This window comes from Balaenoptera borealis, assembly GCF_965194805.1.
Source record: "Balaenoptera borealis genome assembly, chromosome: 2".
Taxonomy (NCBI): domain Eukaryota; kingdom Metazoa; phylum Chordata; class Mammalia; order Artiodactyla; family Balaenopteridae; genus Balaenoptera; species Balaenoptera borealis.
This window is the reverse complement of record NC_138867.1, coordinates 45,065,934-45,086,674: the sequence shown is the minus strand read 5'-3', so window position 1 is coordinate 45,086,674 and position 20,741 is coordinate 45,065,934. Positions and strand designations below refer to the sequence as shown.

The following is a 20,741-nucleotide window of genomic DNA, read 5'->3' as shown; positions in this document are numbered from 1 at the left end:
AACATATGCATCCTCTGTCCTTACCCCAGAGTCCTTCAGAGTTAGTGTCTAAGATGTCTATAGCCACACTTTAATTTCTTTATCCAAACAAAGCCTTATCTATATTCACATTTATAACTAGAATCTTTTCTCTATCAGAAAGGACAGGTACCTAACTCAATAATATTCAAATTATAAATTCAGAATACCATAGATTAGGTTAGGACAGTGGATCTCAAATTTTATTATGCAACAGAATCACCTGGAGGGTTTTTTAAAACATAGATTTCTGGACCTCACCCAGAGGGTTTCCAATTTAGTAGGTCTGGAGTTAGGCCCAAAAATGCGCATTTCCAATAAGTTCCCAGCTGATCCCAATGCTGCTGGTGTGTGAACCATAGTTTAAGAATCACTGGACTAGGGCTTCCCTGGTGGCGCAGTGGTTGAGAATCCGCCTGCCAATGCAGGGGACACGGGTTGGATCCCTGGTCCGGGAAGATCCCACATGCATGCCACGGAGCAGCTAAGCCCATGCGCCACAACTACTGATCCTGTGCTCTAGAGCCCATGAGCCACAACTACTGAGCCCGCGTGCCGCAACTACTGAAGCCCGCACGCCTAGAGCCTGTGCTCCACAATGAGAGAAGCCACTGCAATGAGAAGCCCGCTCACCGCAACGAAAAGTAGCCCCGCTCTCCCCAACTAGAGAAAAACTGCGTGCAGCAACGAAGACCCAACGCAGCCAAAAATAAATATATAAAATAAATAAGTTTATTAAAAAAAGAATCACTGGACTGATGGTTCTCAAGCTTTTGTCGTCAGCACTCACACACCTGGAAGTAGGACACTGAGGATAGGACACTCTCCTGTCAGCCACAGGGGATTACCAGAGCAGTGATCCTGGCTGCACATTGAAAGCCCATTGGAGCTTTCAAAAAATATTGGTCAGGATTGTACCTCAGACCAAAGAACTCAGAACACCTGGAGGTGGGCCCCAGGCCTGGGAATTTTGTTTTTAATTCCCCAGGTAATTTTAATGTGCAGCCAGGGTTGAGAACCTTTGCTAGTATGAGATCCTCTTGGGAGGGTCGGAGGCAGAGGTTCACGTTTTAACACCCTTCCCCTAGGTGTTTTTAATACATCTCAATGGGGTAATATGCCTTCTGCCCATTTTGTATCCAGGTTGAAAATCACCAGATAATAATGTGCAAAAGGTAAGGGGTGAACATGCGTATGGCCAGGCCACTCAAGAAGTTCTCTTGCTGTTTGTACATCCCCTGCTCAACCAGTCCCTGCTTCACCTACACCCTCCTCACGTGAATGTGCTTGCCCCCTGCCTTAGCTAGTGACTGTTCTAATCCTTAGGCCAGAATGGCTCTACCTGTTAGTTTATTAAAGGGAAACATCTGCCCTCATGATGGTCATTAACCTGAGGGGCTGGGAAGGACGTGGCCCAACTGCTTGTTTCCCTGGTAACTGATGAGTCAACCTGAGGTCAATTTCCCCTATAAATGGTAGCCTCCTTCTCCCCGAGTAGCAAAGGTTGCTGCCATGTCCTGCTGCTGTCTGTCGTACACAGTGGACGGCAGACAGCAGGACCTTTTGCTGCGGACATGTAAGACCCCGTCCAATAAATCATTGCTGTCTCTGTTGCTGTCTCCGGCCTTTTTCTTCTGTCTCAGGGCTGGGCAACTACAAGGCTTTCAGGTCTGCGGGTGTAGCCCAACAACATGACATTCCCAAAAGCTAAGTGGTCAGGGTCACTTATCTAGATTCTTTTGTGATTATCATTTTCCTTTTTTTTCTGTAATTGATTAGGAGAAGGATAAGTAGCAAGTTGGGAGCAGCAGTAAGATAAAGGAGCTGGAATAAATATGATTGGTTCCTTCTTTGGCCTTTTCTCCTGCCCCCACTTTCACCTACTGATACCTGGACCCGATGGAGGGCTGAACCCCACTGGCAAAGACAGACAGCCTGGAGCACCCTGAGAACTTCTGATACCTGAGGCCTTTTGACACTGAAGATGTGGACTCCAGAAACAGGGGAGGTTTGGGTGATGTTACAGTGAAGGTCCCCTGGCTCCCATAGAGACTTGGAGCCAAAGCTGCGTGAACTCTTATACTAATCGGCTGAAGATCAGATGTTGCTAGACGATGACCCTGAAATCTACCGTTTCCACTGCAATATTAACACTCCCTGAGTGACTAAGGGTAAGACACCTATCTTCCTGGAGTTTCAAGTTTCCCCACACATACAATGAGGAAAACATGCTAATCTATCTACCAGGGAGGTATTGAGAGACCAACTAACATGTTCTTACATATTGGTAAAAGCAAAAAAAGAAAAATGCTCATACCTCAGCTATATTCTTTGGATTAGAATATACTGCCATTTTCTCAGTGGTTAAGAATCTGCCCGCCAATGCAGGGGAGGTTTGATGCCTGGTCTGGGAAGATCCCGCATGCCGTGGAGCAACTAAGCCCGTGCGCCACAACTACTGAGCCTGCGCTCTAGAGCCCGCGCACCACAACTACTGAAGACCGTGCACTCTAGGGCCCATGTGCTGCACCTACCGAGCCCATGTGCTGCAACTACTGAAGGCTGCACGCCTAGAGCCCATGCTCCCCAACAAGAGAAGCCACCGCAATGAGAAGCCCATGCACTGCAACAAAGAGTAGCTCCTGCTCGTCGCAACTAGAAAAAGCCCGTGCACAGCAACGAAGACCCAATGTAGCCAAATATATATATATATACTGCCATTTTTAACTTCGTATTTCTAGACACCTATCCACCTTTATAAACACCCAGGAATTCTAGTGTTTGTAATTCTGTAACTATAACTTTAATACATGTACCTATAATTCAACCTTCTGCCTAACAAGCAGTCCACAAATATTTGTTGACTGAATGATGGGTGATGAATCAATTGATTAAATGAAGGCACTTTCAAAATCAGATATCCCACTAATAAAATCACAATGTGTTATTCTAAATGAATAACTCAGTGACTATTTCCTAAGCTGAATTAATTAACATAGTCTACAACAATCCTGCGTTAGAGATATTAAATACGTGAAATACGTAATAAATTTCCAAATTAATCAGTTTACTCATGGCTGAGTTTGAGGCAACAGAAACAGAAAAAGTGACAATCATGTTAATGAGATCTAGTGCTTCTTGCTATGCTCTGACCAGAAGAATGTAATCCCCAAACCTCCTACTCTGCTTTACTTTTTCTTGTTTTCCATAGCATTTAACCCCTTCCAACATAGTATATAACTGACATATATTATGTAAACCACCTGGCTCTTGGAGTTCACAGCTATATGGTGAAATACATTTGACCCTTGAAAAATGAGGGGGTTAGGGATGCCGACCCACCATGCACTTGAATGTCTGAGTTTAACTTTACAGTTAGCCTTCCACATCCAAGTTTCCACATCTGCAGATTCAATCAACTGCAGATCATGTAGTGCTATTTATTGGGGGAAAAAAGTGTATACGTTTAAACCTATGTTGTTCAAGGGTCAACTGTATCAGTTTTCTTTAAACTTCTACCTTTTTTTTCATATGGTCTAATACTTGGTAATCCAAGAGGCTACTGGATTACAGGGCCCGGAAAGAAGCTCATTATTTAAAATATGCAGATTTTAGGTGACCACAAATTTAACCTGTATATAATGTGTTCCTGAAAACCCCAAACCAATGTTATATTGTATGGCCTGCAAGAAGACATGGAATCTAGCTTATAGAAAATGTTTTAATGTATTCTGCATTGGTCAGAATGAATTTAGAATATTATATTTTCAATTCTAGACAACATTATTTTGATGAGACAGATCCAAGCTGGAGTGATCTCAAAATGGGCAGTCTGGACAGCAATCAGATAAAGAAAATGGAAGTCCCTGTGAATTTTCATTTTAAAGACTGTGTTAGGATGGGCATGATAGCTGAGACCTCTGGTATTGAAAAGGCAGTCCATACAGTCTGTCTTCGTCAGCTCAGGTTGCTATAACAAAATACTGTAGACTGAGTGGCTTAAATGCAGAAATTTATTTCTCACAGTTCTGGAGGCTAGAAGTTCAAGATCAAGGTGCCGGTCTACTCAGCTTCCGGTGAGAGCTCTCTTCCTGGCTTGCAGATGGCTGTCTTCTCACTGAGTCCCCACATGGCCTTTCCTTGGTGCATGCAATGGAGAGAGAGAAAGATCTTTTTCTCCTTCTCTTATGATACCAACAATCCTATCAGATTACGATGCCACCCTTATCATCTCATTTAATCTTAATTACTTCCTAAAATCTCTATCTCCAAGTACAGTCACATTGGGGGTTAGGGGTTGAACATGCAAACTTGGGGAAGATACAATTTAGTCCATAGCATAGTCTATAGTCCTCTAAAGTAAACATTTTGGGAGACACGTCATAACTCACCGTAAGAAACATTTCTAGTGAAAACTGTTCAACAATGAAACCAATTGCTCACCCTTAGAGGCTGTGGCCTTCCTATCACTGGCAGCAGTAACTCAGTTTAAAGAGCACTTTTCTCACTGATGTTGGAGGGGAGATTCCTACAATGAACGGCAGTTTAGAGCAGAAGACTGCTAGGCTCTCTCCAACTCAAAAATTCTACCATATTTAAACTTTTAAAACGTTGCTATTCTACTAGGTTCAGCCCAAATTGTCCTCCTCTCAAAGGACTGAAACCATATGTGGCTATTTTGACATAAGAAGAAACTAGGAAAAGGCTTAGAACAACAAAATTCAAACAATTTTGGATTAAGTGAAATTTCACAATTCTTGGTTTTGCCAAGAGCAATGAGATGTCTGTGACTATCATCTGGATTTTGCTTGAGTTTATGATTTTGTGTGGGGATGGGAGGAAGTGGTTTAAGTAAACACTTAATCTGCATCCCCAACACTGCTTGTTATCAGTTTCTTAAGAAACTCAAGAGGTTAAACCAGATTATATGAATAAGGTTGGAGGTATCTAATATGTAAGATCATTTCAAATCTAGTCTTTGGCAACCTTTAGGTAGAAAAAGCTAAGAAAAAGCTACTAGATTAAGAAAGAGAAACAGGAATATTCTTTCACTGCTCTTCTTCCAGAAATTACATGGCCTCCTACTATGCCAGATGTAGTAAATTTTCAACAAAAACTTTTAGTTCTGGATGAAGCAGAAATACTTGGCAACCAACACTGTTTATTAATTCTGAATTCTCTTTTACTGTGAGCTGCGTTATGGCCAAAGTTGTTAAAATATGATATTTTAGCTTGATATAAAATATGTTTCATATTTTCATAAAAATTGTTAAGTCGATGACCATAAGACATAAAATGAGTTATTTGCAATTGATGCCTTACTGTTCAGTAAAATGAATTATACTGTTAAGAACGGTAAGCAAAAAGGATATCAAAAGCTGTATTTACGATGAGTAAAGAACACTTTCCATATAAATTAAGAGCAATGCTCCTAACACACATCAGTCAGGATCCAACAGTGTAAAATATGGTTGATACTGATGGCCATTTTTTCTCTCTTTTAGATCCTTGGACACAGGACAAAGAAGAGATCTCCCAACTGGAAGACATATTTTATTGATGAATCCTAGCCTGTGCTCACTTGTAGAGAAGGGTCTCTGTCTTCAACTAAAGCACCTTATAGTCAGGTAATCGTGTAATTTATATGTGAAAGTGACCAGGGCACTTTTGAGAGTACAGGGGACATAATTACACTGGCTTAACAGACATAAAGAGGAACTGTGCCAGGCAAACCAGGACATTTGGTGGCCATATCCATAGGAGACATTGTGATTGAGGCCCCAACCTCCATTCCACCCCCAAATGATTATTCTAAGATAGTGGTCCTCGAAGTGTGGTCCCAGACCAGCAGTACTAGCATCACATGGTAACTTGTTAGAAATGTAAATTCCAACCCGAGACCTACTGAATCAGAAACTCTTAGGTAGAACAAGGTGGCAATATGTGTTTGTACAAGCCCTCCAGGTGATTTCAATGCAGACTAAAGTTTGAGACCAACTGGTGTAAGCCAATCATAATATTCCATTTCCTTCAATGACAGGTTTGCAAACAGACAGGTCTAGAGCCAGTTTGAGCCAATGAATACAAAGAGAGGTTAGCTGGAGATTTCTGGGAAAGATAAATCAATCTCTCTTTTGTTGGATGTGAGCAGGGAATATATTGCCTGACTATTGGAGGTGACTCTAGGAACTGTAAAGCAGAGACATGAAAACCTGGCACTGTTTAGCTGCTGGATCAAGCCATCCAGAAGCTCATCCAACCTCTGGACTATGTGTGCGGAAGCCATTTCTGTTTCAACTAGCTGAAAGCATCCTTACACACGAGTGCTCATTCCCACTTTTCTTGAACCTACCTTGGCACTATACCTTCTCCTACAATGCTATCCTTTCTTACATTTCTCCCTTCAATCCCCACTCCTTTTCACGTAGTCAAATTCCATCCCTCCTTCAAAGTCCAATTCACTCCCTCCTTCATAAAGGTCATCCTGACTGCTCTACTCCAAATTGTCTCCTCCTCTTTAGAATTCACTTACTTTCTGAGCTACTGATCTGTTTTCACCATATACTACCTTCTACTGCTTTCTCTTATGTCTAAGTACCTTATCATGTGTAAATACCTGGCACCTGGCTTTGTGGGTGGCATCCCAGCAATGCTCAGGAAATATTTCCTATAGATGGTGATTCCCTTGGTCCATGGAGATAGGAGTTGGTGTGCTACCAGTTGCTGCCACTGTTAGCAACTGTTCCCCATCCCCAGCTCACAGACGTTCCTTGGCTATGACCACCACACCAAACCCTGCCTTAATTACAACTCTAATCCTGCTGTGGCCTAAAACTAGAGTTAGACAACTTTATGACGTTTATTAGCTGGAATCTCCAAGAGCAAAAAGACACAGGTTACCAGATAAATGCTTGGTCACCCTCACAGGACGGGCCATTACCGCACTGAGGCAGGTCTATGTGGTGAGTAGGAAATGGAGTTTCTAGATCATCATTAGCACCCAATCCCCTTCTCTGCATTTGCTTTCTTCAGAAACAGGATCCCACCAGTGGGGTTGTGTTTGACGGCAGGAAGCTAAGGGTGTGAGGAGGCACGTGAGACAGAGACCACTCGGGCTTCTGAGACAGTATAGCTTAGTGTTTGAGGATGTGGGTTTCAGAATCAGACTACCTGGATTTGACTCTTGGTGAAGACCGCTGTCTACTTATAATCTTGGGCAAGTTATTTGTCTTCTCTGTCTCTCAGTTTCTTCATTTGTAAAATGCGGATAATAATCATACCTATCTCATTTTCTGACATGAGAAATAAATAAGATCATATATGTCAAATACTTGGCATCATGCCTGACACACAGTAAGCACACAGTAGGTAGCAGTTACTGTTAGGTGCCCAACCTCTCTGTCGCTCAGTGCTGGCTTCCCTCCTCCCTGTGGCTGTAGGAGGTGAAGGGCCTAATACTTCCCTGTTCACAGGCAAGGCAGTGAATGAGCGTGAAGAGGGAAAACTGGAGTCTCAAGTGCGGCTAGGCTAGCGAGAGCAGGCTTGGCCCCGGCTTTCTGCTGGCAGCTGTGGTTTAGCATCTGAATGCAAAAACTACCAATATCCTCCTCTGCACCACACTTCCCACCACCACCTCCCCACCCACCAGCCTATCACAGCAAGTCACACACAAAGCAAGGAAGTTCTGCAGCTAATAGTAACTCCCTACATCTCCCTAGTGCTTTATGGTCTTTCTTTCATTTGGCCCTCGTACCATCCCTGTGCAGTACCCAGGGGCAGCCTTTGTTAGTCCCACATTGCCCATTAGGAAAGTGAAATTTGGAGTGATTATGCGCCTTGCCAAAGGCTGCATAGTCAGGAAGTTACAGAGCCAGGACTCAGAGATGTTCTGACCCCAACTTACTCATCTGCCCACCCTCTTCACAGTCCATACGCCCTGTGCGTAGAATGAGGTTTTCCAAAGGAAAGCATAATGTGTATTTCTACATGTAAGATTATTTTAGCCCAATTGTAGAATAGTAAAAATCTTCTCACCTTCCTCTCCAGGATCCTTTGCTGAATGTTCTTTGTTGCCGCGTACGGTTCCCAAGAAAAAGAGGGGACACATCTGTCTTTCAGTTAGTTATCCGAAAAGTATTTATTGTTATGCCTTAACCCTGAGCAGTAACCAAATCCTATTTAACTTGAGTGTTTGCCCAAATCTGTATCTCTTACGTTTATTCAAACCAAAGTTTCCATATTTGACTATGTACAGTGATTCTTTTCCTTCCCTTCACATTCAAGGAAGGAACCTGACGTGTTTGGAAAGATTTGGAGAGCTGGGGTCACAACACTGTGAATTCACTGTAACAAGGAAGATTCCAAGCACTTGTTAGAAGTAGAGAATCTTAACGGTGTGAATTGCGTTAAGCTAGCAACTCTGGGTTAGGACAACTAATTCTTGTGCAGAAGTTTTGTTTTCAAATTGACTAGCAACAAAAGATGTGGCCATCAATGAGACAATCAGTCTTTGTCTCTGAGTCATCCATACACGCTAAGTGGTGGAAAGAGTCTGGGCTTCAGTGCCTTACAGACCTGGCTTACAGTCCTGGCTCGGACATTTACCAGCTCTGTGCCCTTGAGTAAGTTCCCTAGCCTCTCTGAGCTTTGATTTCATCTGTAAAATGGGAGACTAATACCAACTCTCCAGACTGGTGGAAAGATTAAGTTATCTTAAGTAGAATACCTGGCACATAATGCGTGATTAATAAATGGTGGGTATAATTTCTCATCCTAAGCAATTAACAAGAATTATACCATGGCAATGTTTTCTAAACAATATCCTTACAGATAATACAATTTATGATATCAGAACAATCTCTCTCTGACCTCTATCAGGCTCAGCCAGTTACTCAAAAACCTCAGTTATTTACAAACAAAAGACTGTATCTCCATGTAATGGGATCACTTGAGGGTTTAATGTCAGACCCAGGCTGCTCCACATCGTTCGGTCCTATGTCACACTTACTTGGGACAGTGGTAAGAGCCTGGGACTGTGCTTTGTCATCCCAATTCTGCCATTAATTATTTATTTGAACCAGGGACAATTAGAGGCAGAGCAGGTCCCAATTTTCTCATCTGTAAAATATGAAGGTTGGATGTACAAATTTCTGGGGTATCTACCAATTCTCAGCAGTTATTCTGGAATCTGGAAAGAATCCTGCCTTGACTACTTGACAAGTGGGGAGCTAGAACTAGAAAGGTCAAAAAAATCTACCCCATCATTACCAAGGGCACCAATTAAATAAATTGCTGTGTGTGTGTCTGTGTGTAAAATAGGGGTAGATATTTATGTTTGTTTTTGTAAAATGGAGACTAGTACCAACATTTATGTTTTTGTTGTTATTTTGAGACCCCAAGCCACAGATCTCTATTAAGCTATGATAGTTTACTCGTCAATCTGTAAGTCTTTGCATGATTAAACTTAATAGTAATAATAATCATAATGACAATAATAACATACCTTAACATTTATAAAGTATTTTTCCACATAAATCAACTTTACATATACTATCTTATTTAGATTTCATAATAACTTGGTTTATTTTAAATAATTTTTATTGGAGTATAGTTGACTTACAATGTGCTAGTTTCAGGTGTACAACAAAGTGAATCAGAGATATATATATATATCCCTCCATTCTTTTTCAGATTCTTTTCCCATATAGGTTATTACAGAATATTGAGTTCCCTGTGCTATACAGTGGGTCCTTATTAGTTATTTATTTTACATACAGTAGTGTGTATATGTTAATCCCAATCTCCTAATTTATCACTTCCCCCACGTTTCCCCTTTGGTAACCATAAGTTTGATTTCGAGATCTGTGAGTCAGTTTCTGTTTTGTAAATAAGTCCATTTGTATCATTTTTTATTAGATTCCACATATAAGTGATACCATATGATATTTGTCTTTCTCTGTCTGACTTACTTCACTTAGTATGATAATCTCTAGGTCCATCCATGTTGCTGCAAATGGCATTATTTCATTCTTTTTTATGGCTGAGTAAAATTCCATTGTATATATGTACCACAACTTCTTTATCCATTCATCTGTTGATGGACATTTAGGTTGCTTCCATGTCTTGGCTATTGTAAATAGTGCTGCAGTGAACACTGGGGTGCCTGTATCTTTTTGAATTATGGTTTTCTCAGGATATATGCCCAGGAGTGGGATTGCTGGACCATATGGTAGTTCTATTTTTTGTTTTTTAAGGAACCTCTATACTGTTCTTCATAATGGTCATAATAACTTGGTTTTGTTTTCGTTTTTAATATTTATTTATTTATTTGGCTGCGCCGGGTCTTAGTTGCGGCATGCGGGATCTTCGTTGCCGCGTGTGGGATCTTTTAGTTGCGGCATGCAAACTCTTAGTTGCGGCATGTGGGATCTAGTTCCCTGACCAGGGATTGAACCCGGGCCCCCTGCATTGGGAGCATGGATTCTTAGCCACTGGACCACCAGGGAAGTTCACCTAATAACTTGTTGAAAAAGATTATATTCCCATTTTACAGATGAGGAAATGGAGGTTCAGGTGAGACAAGTAACCTGCCTAAAGTTACTAGAGCTGAGAAGTGGTAGAGTTATCTGGTCTTCTGTCTCCTCTCCAGTGACTCTTCTCAGACCCATAATCATAAACACCAAATCATTACCAATTGCACATCATGTAAAAGGTGTTTGCCTGCCTCTATTCACCTAACTGGTTACTTCCATCAAGGCCCAGCAGAACAGAAATCAGAGCCAACAGCTACCTACCCCTTGGCCAGTGCCTTGCACCATCACATAATGTGATCACTGTGAATTTCACTTAGAGACTAACACACAAAACGTCAAGTCATCTGAGGGCACAAAATAGCAATTAATAATTCTCTGTATTTGTATGGTTCCCTCTCTTCTAGAATGTTAGCTTTACAAATGCTATCATATAATTTCCCCCCAGGCAGTTTTAATGATGTGACCTGTTTCCTTATGTGTGAAAGGCTCAGGAAGAAAACCGGAACTCATTACTTGCCTCAAAGAAGAAAATATTTTGCTTGGCACAATGTTGACTGTTAATCCACAGATTCAACCTAACTATTCTATTTAGAAAAAGCACAAATGAGTTTGGACCCACAAATTCAGGATCTAAAATATTCTGGCCAAATCCTAGCGAAATTGGCCCTCTTACAAGTGAAAATTCCAACCAAAAATGAAAAACACCTCGCACAGAGGCGATATTGTATATCTTCAGAGATTGATGCCAGGGCCATGCTGAAGGTTTTCAAAGTCATACAGTGGCAGCTCCTTCCACCCATAATGTGCCATAATTCTAATTAATTTCTTCCCACTGTTTGGTCTTTTTACCCAAGCTAGAAAGTTTCTCAGGTCATGAAGGAGTATGTGTTGGTGTCTACAGTTTTTCTGTCGGGGGATGGTGGTGATAGGGTAAAGTAGGCCAAATACTGGTTGAGCCTACACTCTCCTCACCCTCTCCCCTCACAAACCAAACCCCTAAAGCCACGCAGAGAGGGGCCTGAGGCTTAGCTGTAGAAGAAGCAACAGTAGTTGGGAGCAGTCAGGCAGCTGCCTCCTTCTGAGACAATACCCTGGCTAACTTGAAGTTACCATACCCTCCAGCTACATCTACTGTCAGTATCTATATCGATGGACTCTATTTGAAGATTTCATTGAGCTAATAAAAGCATGATGAGTGTAGTTAGTAAAATGAGCTTTTAACAACATGGGAAATTGCTTACGCCATAATGGTAGACGAAGAAACAAAACAAAAAGTATATGCAAGTAAAAAATATTCTTAGAAAATATGAATACTTCTAGACCGTAGGAGCATGGGTGCCATGGAAACCTGCCATTTCCTGCCCAGTGTACATTCTCCCTCCATGAAATAATTCCCTGTATTTGCTTTAGGGAACCACCCTCTCATTCTCAGACATGTGTCTGGTGTGAACCACAGAGGTGGCACCCAATGAACTGAAGCTAATCAGCTTAGCTCATTCCCTTTGCCATGGTTTGTGTGTGGACATGTAACCTATTTAGAGCCAATGAGACATGAAGAAATGTTTGCTAGAGCTTTGGGGAAAGGCAAGCTTTCACTTTTCCCCTATTAAAATGGTGGTAATGTTAAGTTTCAAACTTCTGCAGGTATTTTGTCACCACAGAATGGAAACATGGTAATGACTCAGGTGACCACTGAGTAGAGCCCAAGGCTCCAGCCATACTGTGGGAACAGAGTAGAGAGATAGAGAGAAGACACATCCTTGGTGGCTTCATTTGAGTTATTGGATCAAAGTTTTCCTGGAGCCTCTGGACTTCTCAGAAGTAGTATTGGGTTATTCTGTCACTTAGCATAAGGAGCCCTAGCTGATACAGAAATTGAGACTGACTGTACATATTTTAAATTATAAAAATACTTTATACACTATAATTTATAAATAGCTGTTTTCAGAGTGTTTAAGAGTCTTGGGATTCAAGTCACAAATTTTTCACACATAATAATCCTTACTCATAGAAATTACCGCCATGACATCCCTGATTTGGAGGGTACAACATGACAAAGCTTTGTGGGTAGAAAAGACTTTTCTCCAAAGCCTCTTTCATTACATTTTGATAAGCACAAAATAATGAAAATCATTAGAAGACATTTGTGAGACATGTGGTGAGGTGACAATGTAGCATCATTAAAGAATATGACTTTCAGCAATGAAGACTTAGGTTTCAGTCCCCATGAACAGATTTCTAGCTGTGTGACCTCAGCCAGTTGCTTAAACCCTCAGAGCTTTTGCTTCCCCGTATATAAAATGGGAATGACAACACTTTCCACATTGCAAAGATTAATTGGGATATAAAATACCTAATACAGTGAGTTCCTGTCACAAAGCTACACTCAAGAAAATGGTTGCTGTTATGACTACCCTTGTTATTCGGGCATCGAAAATTTGTCTCTGAGCAGTTAGAGAAAGCAGCACAATGTATTCCTACCTAGAAAAAAAATCATTTTATCTTTTTTTTTTTTAAATCAAAATCACAGACTAAATGGTTTTGAATAGTTTTCTGCATTTGAGGTTGGGTTCTTTAGCCCATCTGCAGTGAGATGCTAGAGAGATTTAAAGACATACTCAGCTTCCTTCCCACCTCCTACCATTACAGGTAAACACACGGGAGCTATTGCTCATTCTTTCATTTCTTGTTCTGCCTTCATGCATGCAGAAAAAGGCTGTATATGGAAAAACATCCACGATAATGATGTTAAGAGGTAAGAGGGTGTAGGAGAAAGGAAAGCATGAAGAAAGAGCCAAAGTGGGAGAGACATGTAGCAGTGACCTTCCCTCCCACAGCTACACAACGCAGAACTGAGCTAGCCACCAAAAGAAGTTCAGTGCCAGGTAGCTTTTTTAGTTTTTCCCTTTATTTACCACAGTAGAGAGTGTGGGCTACCTTGAATGTCACTGGGAAATTTTCTACATGACCTATGAGGCTCAGCTCCCAAGTCAATCAACCCCTGGGAAAATATCCAGTTCTAAGCTCTGGCCCCAGGTACTTGAAAGCAAGTTTTCATCTAGTTGATCTCTCCCTTCTGACTACCCACATGGCAGAAATCCGACTAAAGAAGTAGACACTCTTCATTCCGATTTGGGGTTTCTTACCTATGACTGTCTTGGCCAATCTGAGAAAAGGGAGCATAGATTTGGAAGCGAAAAACTTTATTCTGGTATATCGAGATATTTTAGTATTCACTCCAAATTATGCTTTTTCTCTCTGCATTCCCCTATTTACTAACTTTCCCCTATTGCTTTAGAAAAATTAGCACAGCATTAGCAGAGAATAAAGGTGTCAAACTCTTCCAAGTTCAGAAGCCTTGGTCCAGGTATACGACAGAGATTTGGGAAGAGTGTTTGCTGACCAGTTTTAATTGTCCCTTCTGCTAACATCAACCTCCCACCCACCCCCACCTCCAGACTAGATAGAGACTTTCCAAGTTGAGGAGCACAAAAGGGGATAAATGAGGGTAAGCAAGAGAACTTGAGGTACTGAAGCTGTAAGAAAAGGTCCTCCACCATGCCCCTTACCTTGAGGTTAGATCTAAGGTGGGGAAAGATGATGAAGGCTCATGATGATGTTGGGGATCTGTTACCGTGTGAAATCCTGGCAGGCAGATGTTTCTTAGCCCACAATATCGTGACAGTAGTAAGTAAGTTAAAGATGGCCACATAGAGTGCCATAGGTAAGGAAAGCCTGAGGCAGCCCCTCTGAATCTCTAGCAGCCCCAGAGAGGCATAGGCAAAGAGAAGAGCAAGAGGCTACATAGTCAAGACAATGAGTTGCGAAAGTGGGAAGTGGCATGGAATGTATATCCAGAGTCCAGGTGGGCCAAAGACATCTCCATAGGTGCCTAATGTGGCAGTGATGACACCTAAGAGCCACATAAGGCTATTGTTCATCTCAACAGATGCCAGGGCATGTCAAGACTGAGGACAGAAGCCCTCTCCTAATGACCCAGAAGTTAGCTCACTCTGGAAAAAAGGAAGTAGAGGAGATCACCTGGAATCATTTGCATTCATTTTTTTAAAATTAATTAATTAATTTATTTTTGGCTGCATTGGGTCTTCATTGCTGCACATGGGCTTTCTCTACTTGCAGCGAGCGGGGGCTACTCTTCGTTGAGGTTCCCCGGGCTTTTCATCGTGGTGGCTTCTCCTGTTGCGGAGCATGGGCTCTAGGCGCGCGGGCTTCAGTAGTTGCAGCACGCAGGCTCAGTAGTTGTGGCGCACGGGCTTAGTTGCTCCGTGGCATGTGGGATCTTCCCAGGCCAGGGCTCGAACCCGTGTCCCCTGCATTGGCAGGTGGATTCTTAACCACTGTGCTGCCAGGAAAGTCCCTCATTTGCATTCTTTTGCTGTGAGTTTCTCAGGGCCTAGAGCAGGGAGAAGTCAGAAAAGACTTCTGGAAGGAGGACATAACCCCTAAGACACTAAAGAAAGGTGATCAAGTTAAATGAAGAAAATGAAGAAGGTGATGATAGGCCAAGGGAACAGCATAAGCTCTTTCTTTGGCATGGAAGCAGGAAACAGTATACTGGAGGCTGGCCCAGGAACCATTAGCAAATTGGTAATGTGACAGCCAGGAGTTAGAGGTTATATTAGAGATAAGGCTGGAGAAGTGAGTAGAGGTCAGGTGAAGGAGGATTTTTATGACATACAAAAGGGGCTAAGGTGATAGGAAGGCACTGACAGACCTTCAAAGAATAAGATGGTCAGATTTTCAGCATTGTGCATGATGGATTTGAGGGTTTCATTCTGGTTATTTATTGCTCCTTAACAAAACGTAGTGACTTAAAACAACAAACATTTTACTATATCTCACAATTTCGTGGGTCAGGAATTTGAGCAGGGCTCAGCGAGGCAATTCTTCTGCTCTCTGTAGCCCTGATTGGCATCACAGTAGTATTCACCTGGCAGCTGATACAGTCTGGAAGTTTTAAGATGGCTTTATTTACACGCCTGGTGCCGGGACAGCGGGGCCACTGTCCCTCTCCATGTCGCCTCAGCCCTCTCACATGGTCTAACAAGGTAGTGGGACTTCTTACACGATAGCTCAGGACTTCTAGAGACCAAGGCAAAAGCTCCTCTTAAGGGCTAGTCCCCCCAACTGGCATAGTGTCACTTTTTCTGTACTCTATTTAATAATCAGTGCAGCACTCAAGCCTACCCAAGTTAAAGAGGAGGGGAAATAGACCTCATCTTCCACAGAGGAGTATTAAAGAATTTGTGGCCATCTTTAATCCACCACAAGGTCCGAGGACGTAAGATTGGAGGTAGAGATAAGCACAGAGTTCTTACTATCCCCAGTTCCTGAAGTATTCATGCAGGAGCACTCCCAGAATGCTCTTACATGGAATGCTCTATGACTTTACTATAATTGCTGGTTTATTTATCTCTCTCTTTCTCTCATTAGACTTTGAGGGAAGAACAACACGTGAGTCTTGTTTAGATCCAAATCTCAGTGTCTGGCACATAGCTGATACTCAATAAATGTTTATGGAAAAAAAATGAATAAATGGGAATGGTTGAGATCCCCTTAATTCCTGGGTCTTCAGGACACCAGAGCAGCCTCCTGTTTGATATAATTTCCTTCACCAGATACAGATCTTCTTATTGACTTAAGAACTGCTTGATTTGAATGTGTAAAAATAACATTCATTATGAACATTTACATGGATAGCTTTCAACTTTTGCCTGCTGTATTAGTCTTCTATGCTGCAGAACTCAGCATCTTAAAACAACACACATTTATCTCAGTTTCTGTGGGTCAGGATTCTGAGCACAGCTTGACTGGATTCCCTGCTTTGGAGTAAAGACAGTCTCTTCCACAAGTGGTGTTGGGAAAGTTGGACAGCCGCATGTAAAGCAATGAAGTCAGAACACAGCCTCACACCATACACAAAAATAAACTCAAAATGCCTTAAAGACTTAAATAAAAATATTACTGAAGAATAATATATATTCAGAAAAATGAGTATGCTAAAAGAGTACAACTTGAAAATTTTTCACAAGCTGAACACAGCCACATAACTTGCATCTAGATCAAGAACCAGAACATGACCAGAACCTCAAAAAGCCCCTCCTCCTCCCTTCTAGTTACTGGAAGGCCACTTATAGTTACTGCTGACCATTATTCAGACTTATAAGACCACAGTTTTATGACTATCATTTTAAAATTGAGAAGTTAGCAGAAACTTTACTCCATTGTATATTTTTGCTTCCTTTGTGGAAGATTAATTGACCATAGGTGTGTGGATCTATTTCTGGGCTATTCTGTTCCAGTGATCCATATGTCTGTTTTTGTGCCAATACCACAATGTTTTTGATTACTGTAGTTTTGTATTCAGTAGTATTTTCGAAACAGTGTCATAATGTTGCTAAGTTTTGTTGCTATGAAATGCATTTTTCCTGTTTTCTAGCTTGGAAATTTAGTTACAACTTGATTTAAGTTCATATTTCATTCCAAACTTATTTTATTAAGTGGATTATAATGTGCCTTAAGCTGCTTCATTTTTTTGAAACATATATTGAATTAATTACTTTTAATTCTGTTCAGTGAATTAGACATTATTAGGTTACAAAGATTTTAACACATACAGAAAAGCTGTCCCCAACTCTTTGAGTTAATATTTAATTTTTTAAATTTTCTAAGGTATTTTATGCTAATAATGAAAAATATAAAACTAGGGGACTGAACCTGGTAAAGGCAGGACCAAGAACTTAGGAGGAAATCTTTTAAAAGAATAAGGTTGTTCTTCCTCTTAGAGGAAAAGAGGATACTCACAAATGATGGTCTTGGTTTTTCCAGGGAATAATGAAACAAGGTTCTGCACTAAGAATAAATGTTGGGATAGAGTTGCTAGTTCAAGAAAAAGGGAAATAGTTAGGAAATAACATTGACAAGGTAAACATAGCTGAAGGTCAAGGGAATTAAAGACACTAGTGAGAGTGCAGCTAAAATGGTTGATAAAAGGGTTCTCAGAGTTTAGGAAGATAAAAGAAGGTGGGAAAAAACTGATAAACTAGGAGAACAAAAATCGGAGGTCACACTGAGGACAAACTACAGACTCAGTGGGAGTAAGTAAGAGAGGTAGAGGGTAGGTGGCTGTGGGTAGAGAGGGAAACTCACAAGCCAAAGTTTTGCAGATGGAGTAATTTCATCTGATGACTGGCTTCAAGGTGTGGCTACATCTGTGGGTTCCTGATATCAGAGTGAAGCTGAAGATGACTGAAAAAGAGAAGGATGAGAAATTGTGAGGTCAGCGTGCTAACTGAGTCATTATCATTGATGCTGAAATCATTAGGTTGATGCAGGACAGGAGGATAATTCAAGGCTGACACAGAGTTTCAGAAACACAGCTGGGCACAGGCAAGGAAGTAAATGGCCATCCTGGTCAGGGCCAGATTTATGCAAATAGCAAGGCAGGCAGAGTTTATCTTCGACATTTATCACCTTTGTTCTGTAGCATTTTCCCCTAACTTTGTTCATTTTCTCTTGAGTAACGTCAGTGTCCTCTTGTTGCCCTCTCACTGTACAGGTTCCCCCTCTGCTGCTGACACATCTAAAATCCCGAATAAGTCCCAAAGCACAAATGGAAAGTTCTCAATTGATATGTCACTTTTCCCCACTTATCTCTGCATTTTGACAGGGCGTGCTAATGACAAATCCTTATCCTGAAAGTGGTTGTTTCAGGACCAGTACCCTACAGAGGTATCTGCAGAGTCATCTAATTCTAGCCAAGGAGAGATGGGATCTTGCTGTCCTGAAAAAATCTTTCTCCAATATTGATTCATTGGTTTTTTAATAAATTTATTTGTTTATTTATTTATTTATTTATTTATTTATTTTTGGCTGCGTTGGGTCTTCATTGCTGTGCGCGGGCTTTCTCTGCTTGCAGGGAGCAGGGGCTACTCTTCATCGTGGTGTGCGGACTTCTCATTGGGTGGCTTCTCTTGTTGCAGAGCACAGGCTCTAGGTGCACAGGCTTCAGTAGTTGTGGCAGATATGCTCAGTAGTTGTGGCTTGTAGGCTCTAGAGCACAGGCTCAGTAGTTGTGGCGCACGGGCTTTGTTGTTCCGCGGCATGTGGGATCTTCCCGGACCAGGGCTCGAACCCATGTCCCCTGCACTGGCAGGCAGATTCTTAACCACTGCACCACCAGGGAAGCCCTTGTTTCTTTGTTTTAACCTAGACTTTAACCATTCTCCACAAAATGTGAGTTTCTTACGGGTTAGTGTTAGCCAATGCAAAGATATCCACAAAAGAACTAACTCACTCCTTTGCTTTCCTGACCAGTGCACAAGGCAGGCTAGTGTGCTGTGAGATATTGTTCCCCTCTATCTTCTCCCTATGCCAGAGAAGAATCATCATTTTCAATATACACTGCAATACAAAAAGGTCGAGAAAGCACATTCAATAATGATAACAGCTGACATTTATTGAGCACCTACTATGTGCCAAGCACTTCATGTATTTTAATTCATTTAACCCTCGTAGCAATCCTGTTAGGTTGCTACCATTATTCTCATTTGGTTTATGAGAAATCTGAGAAGACCTGCCCAAGATCATAGACATGGGAAGTGGCAGCACCAGGATTCAAACTCAGGCAATTTGGAAACAGAAGGTACATTTAACCTCTATACATTGTCCCTAAATAAATGTCCAATAGATCTAAATAAAACTTTTAACAACTTTTTTAATTTTAATTTTTCAAAGTATAGTTGATTTACAATGTTGTGTTAGTTTCAGGTGTACAGCAAAGTGATTCAGCTATATGTATTCTTTTTCAGATATTTTCCTGTATAGGTTATTACAAAATATTGAGTATAGTTCCCTGTGCTATACAGTAGGTCCTTGTGGGTTATCTATTGTATATACAGGTAGTAGTGTGTATATGTTAATCCCAAACTCCTAATTTATCTCCAATTTAACATTTTATAAGTTTGTTTTAAAAACCTCCATAAATGGCAGAGCTACAATACAATCCAGTCACTCTCTACAGGTTAGATAACACGATGACAGGCAGCAGCAAGAGTCGAACACAGTGGAGCTTTGTCTCTCCTGCAGCACCAACCCCAAGCTTGCCTGGGACTCCCTTAGCACTAGACACGTAGCAGGCCCACTTTTCCGTGTCATTTAAAAATTATCTGATCAACTAAGAGATGGTAATTTGGTCTGTGCTTTACTCTATCTGAATCCCCAATATAATGAAGAACCTTATAATTGTCTGTTAACTTATGGGTATAATTTGTTCAGGTCCATTAAACCATTATTGCCCTCCTATAGTCTGCCATTCTTCCACAAAAGGTCCTGGCCTTGGGTGTGTTTCTTTACACACACACACACACACACACACACACACACACACGCTTATCTTTTAAGCTTCTCATCTTGCTTTGGAAAAAAAACTGTATCAAAGTGAGCCTGAAGGTTAATTTTCCGGACCACGAGCGGGGAAGAAGGGGTTTTAACGAAATTGGTTTTTACTCGGTATTTTTGTCACAGATTGGGAGGTACAAACCGCAAGAAAAACTAGTTTCTTGGCGTGTCACCAACTCTGGGGTTCATTGATCAATCACACCCAAACTCATTTACTAACTTAAAAATATATATCGTGGCAAGGTTCGTTTACATAAGACTTGGACCGAAGCCGCCACAATCTGCGGTAATCTCGTGTGGAGTCATGGCCACCGATCCCTTCACTTTCCCTCAGGAGCTCCCACGCCTCCCCGGTCCCCAAGGACACCCGGCTGTCCCTAGCGGCTCTGAGTACCCTGGGGAAGGCCTCGAAGGGAGGCCGAAGAGGCCGCGGCAAGAAGGGAGGACGGCAGGCGCGGGCAGCACCCGGACTTCAGTTCACGACCCCGTTATTCCATGGAAAAATGGAACATTCCGCTCCTTCCGCCCGCAGAGGGGAGGTGGGGAGAACCCTTCGATCTCGTCTGGGAGCGGCGACGCGGACGCAGCGACCCGAATCCGGGACGCCGGGAACCGCATTACGGGAATCGTAGCCGCTCGGAGAGCCTCCCCGTCGCCTCCGGGCAGCCGCTGAGCCAATGCCGGCGCGCGTCGGGTCTCGCGGGCGCCAATCAGCTTACAGATCCCAAGTCCGGGGGCGGGGCGTTACAGGGCGCCGCGGGGCGGGGTCAG

General features: G+C 42.0%; 2 long non-coding RNA genes across 2 annotated transcripts in view; one reads left to right on the top strand and one right to left on the bottom strand.

The window, feature by feature from the left end:
• Positions 1 to 20,741, top strand: part of LOC309624477 — a 249,491-nt gene that overhangs the window by 36,339 nt on the left and 192,411 nt on the right. The window lies entirely within an intron of this gene.
• LOC309624422 lies at positions 557 to 20,629 on the bottom strand. The gene is made up of 3 exons (XR_014241903.1): positions 18,868 to 20,629; positions 17,721 to 17,819; positions 557 to 4,157 (listed from the first exon to the last, which is right to left on the bottom strand). It is a non-coding gene; the product is annotated as an uncharacterized lncRNA (long non-coding RNA).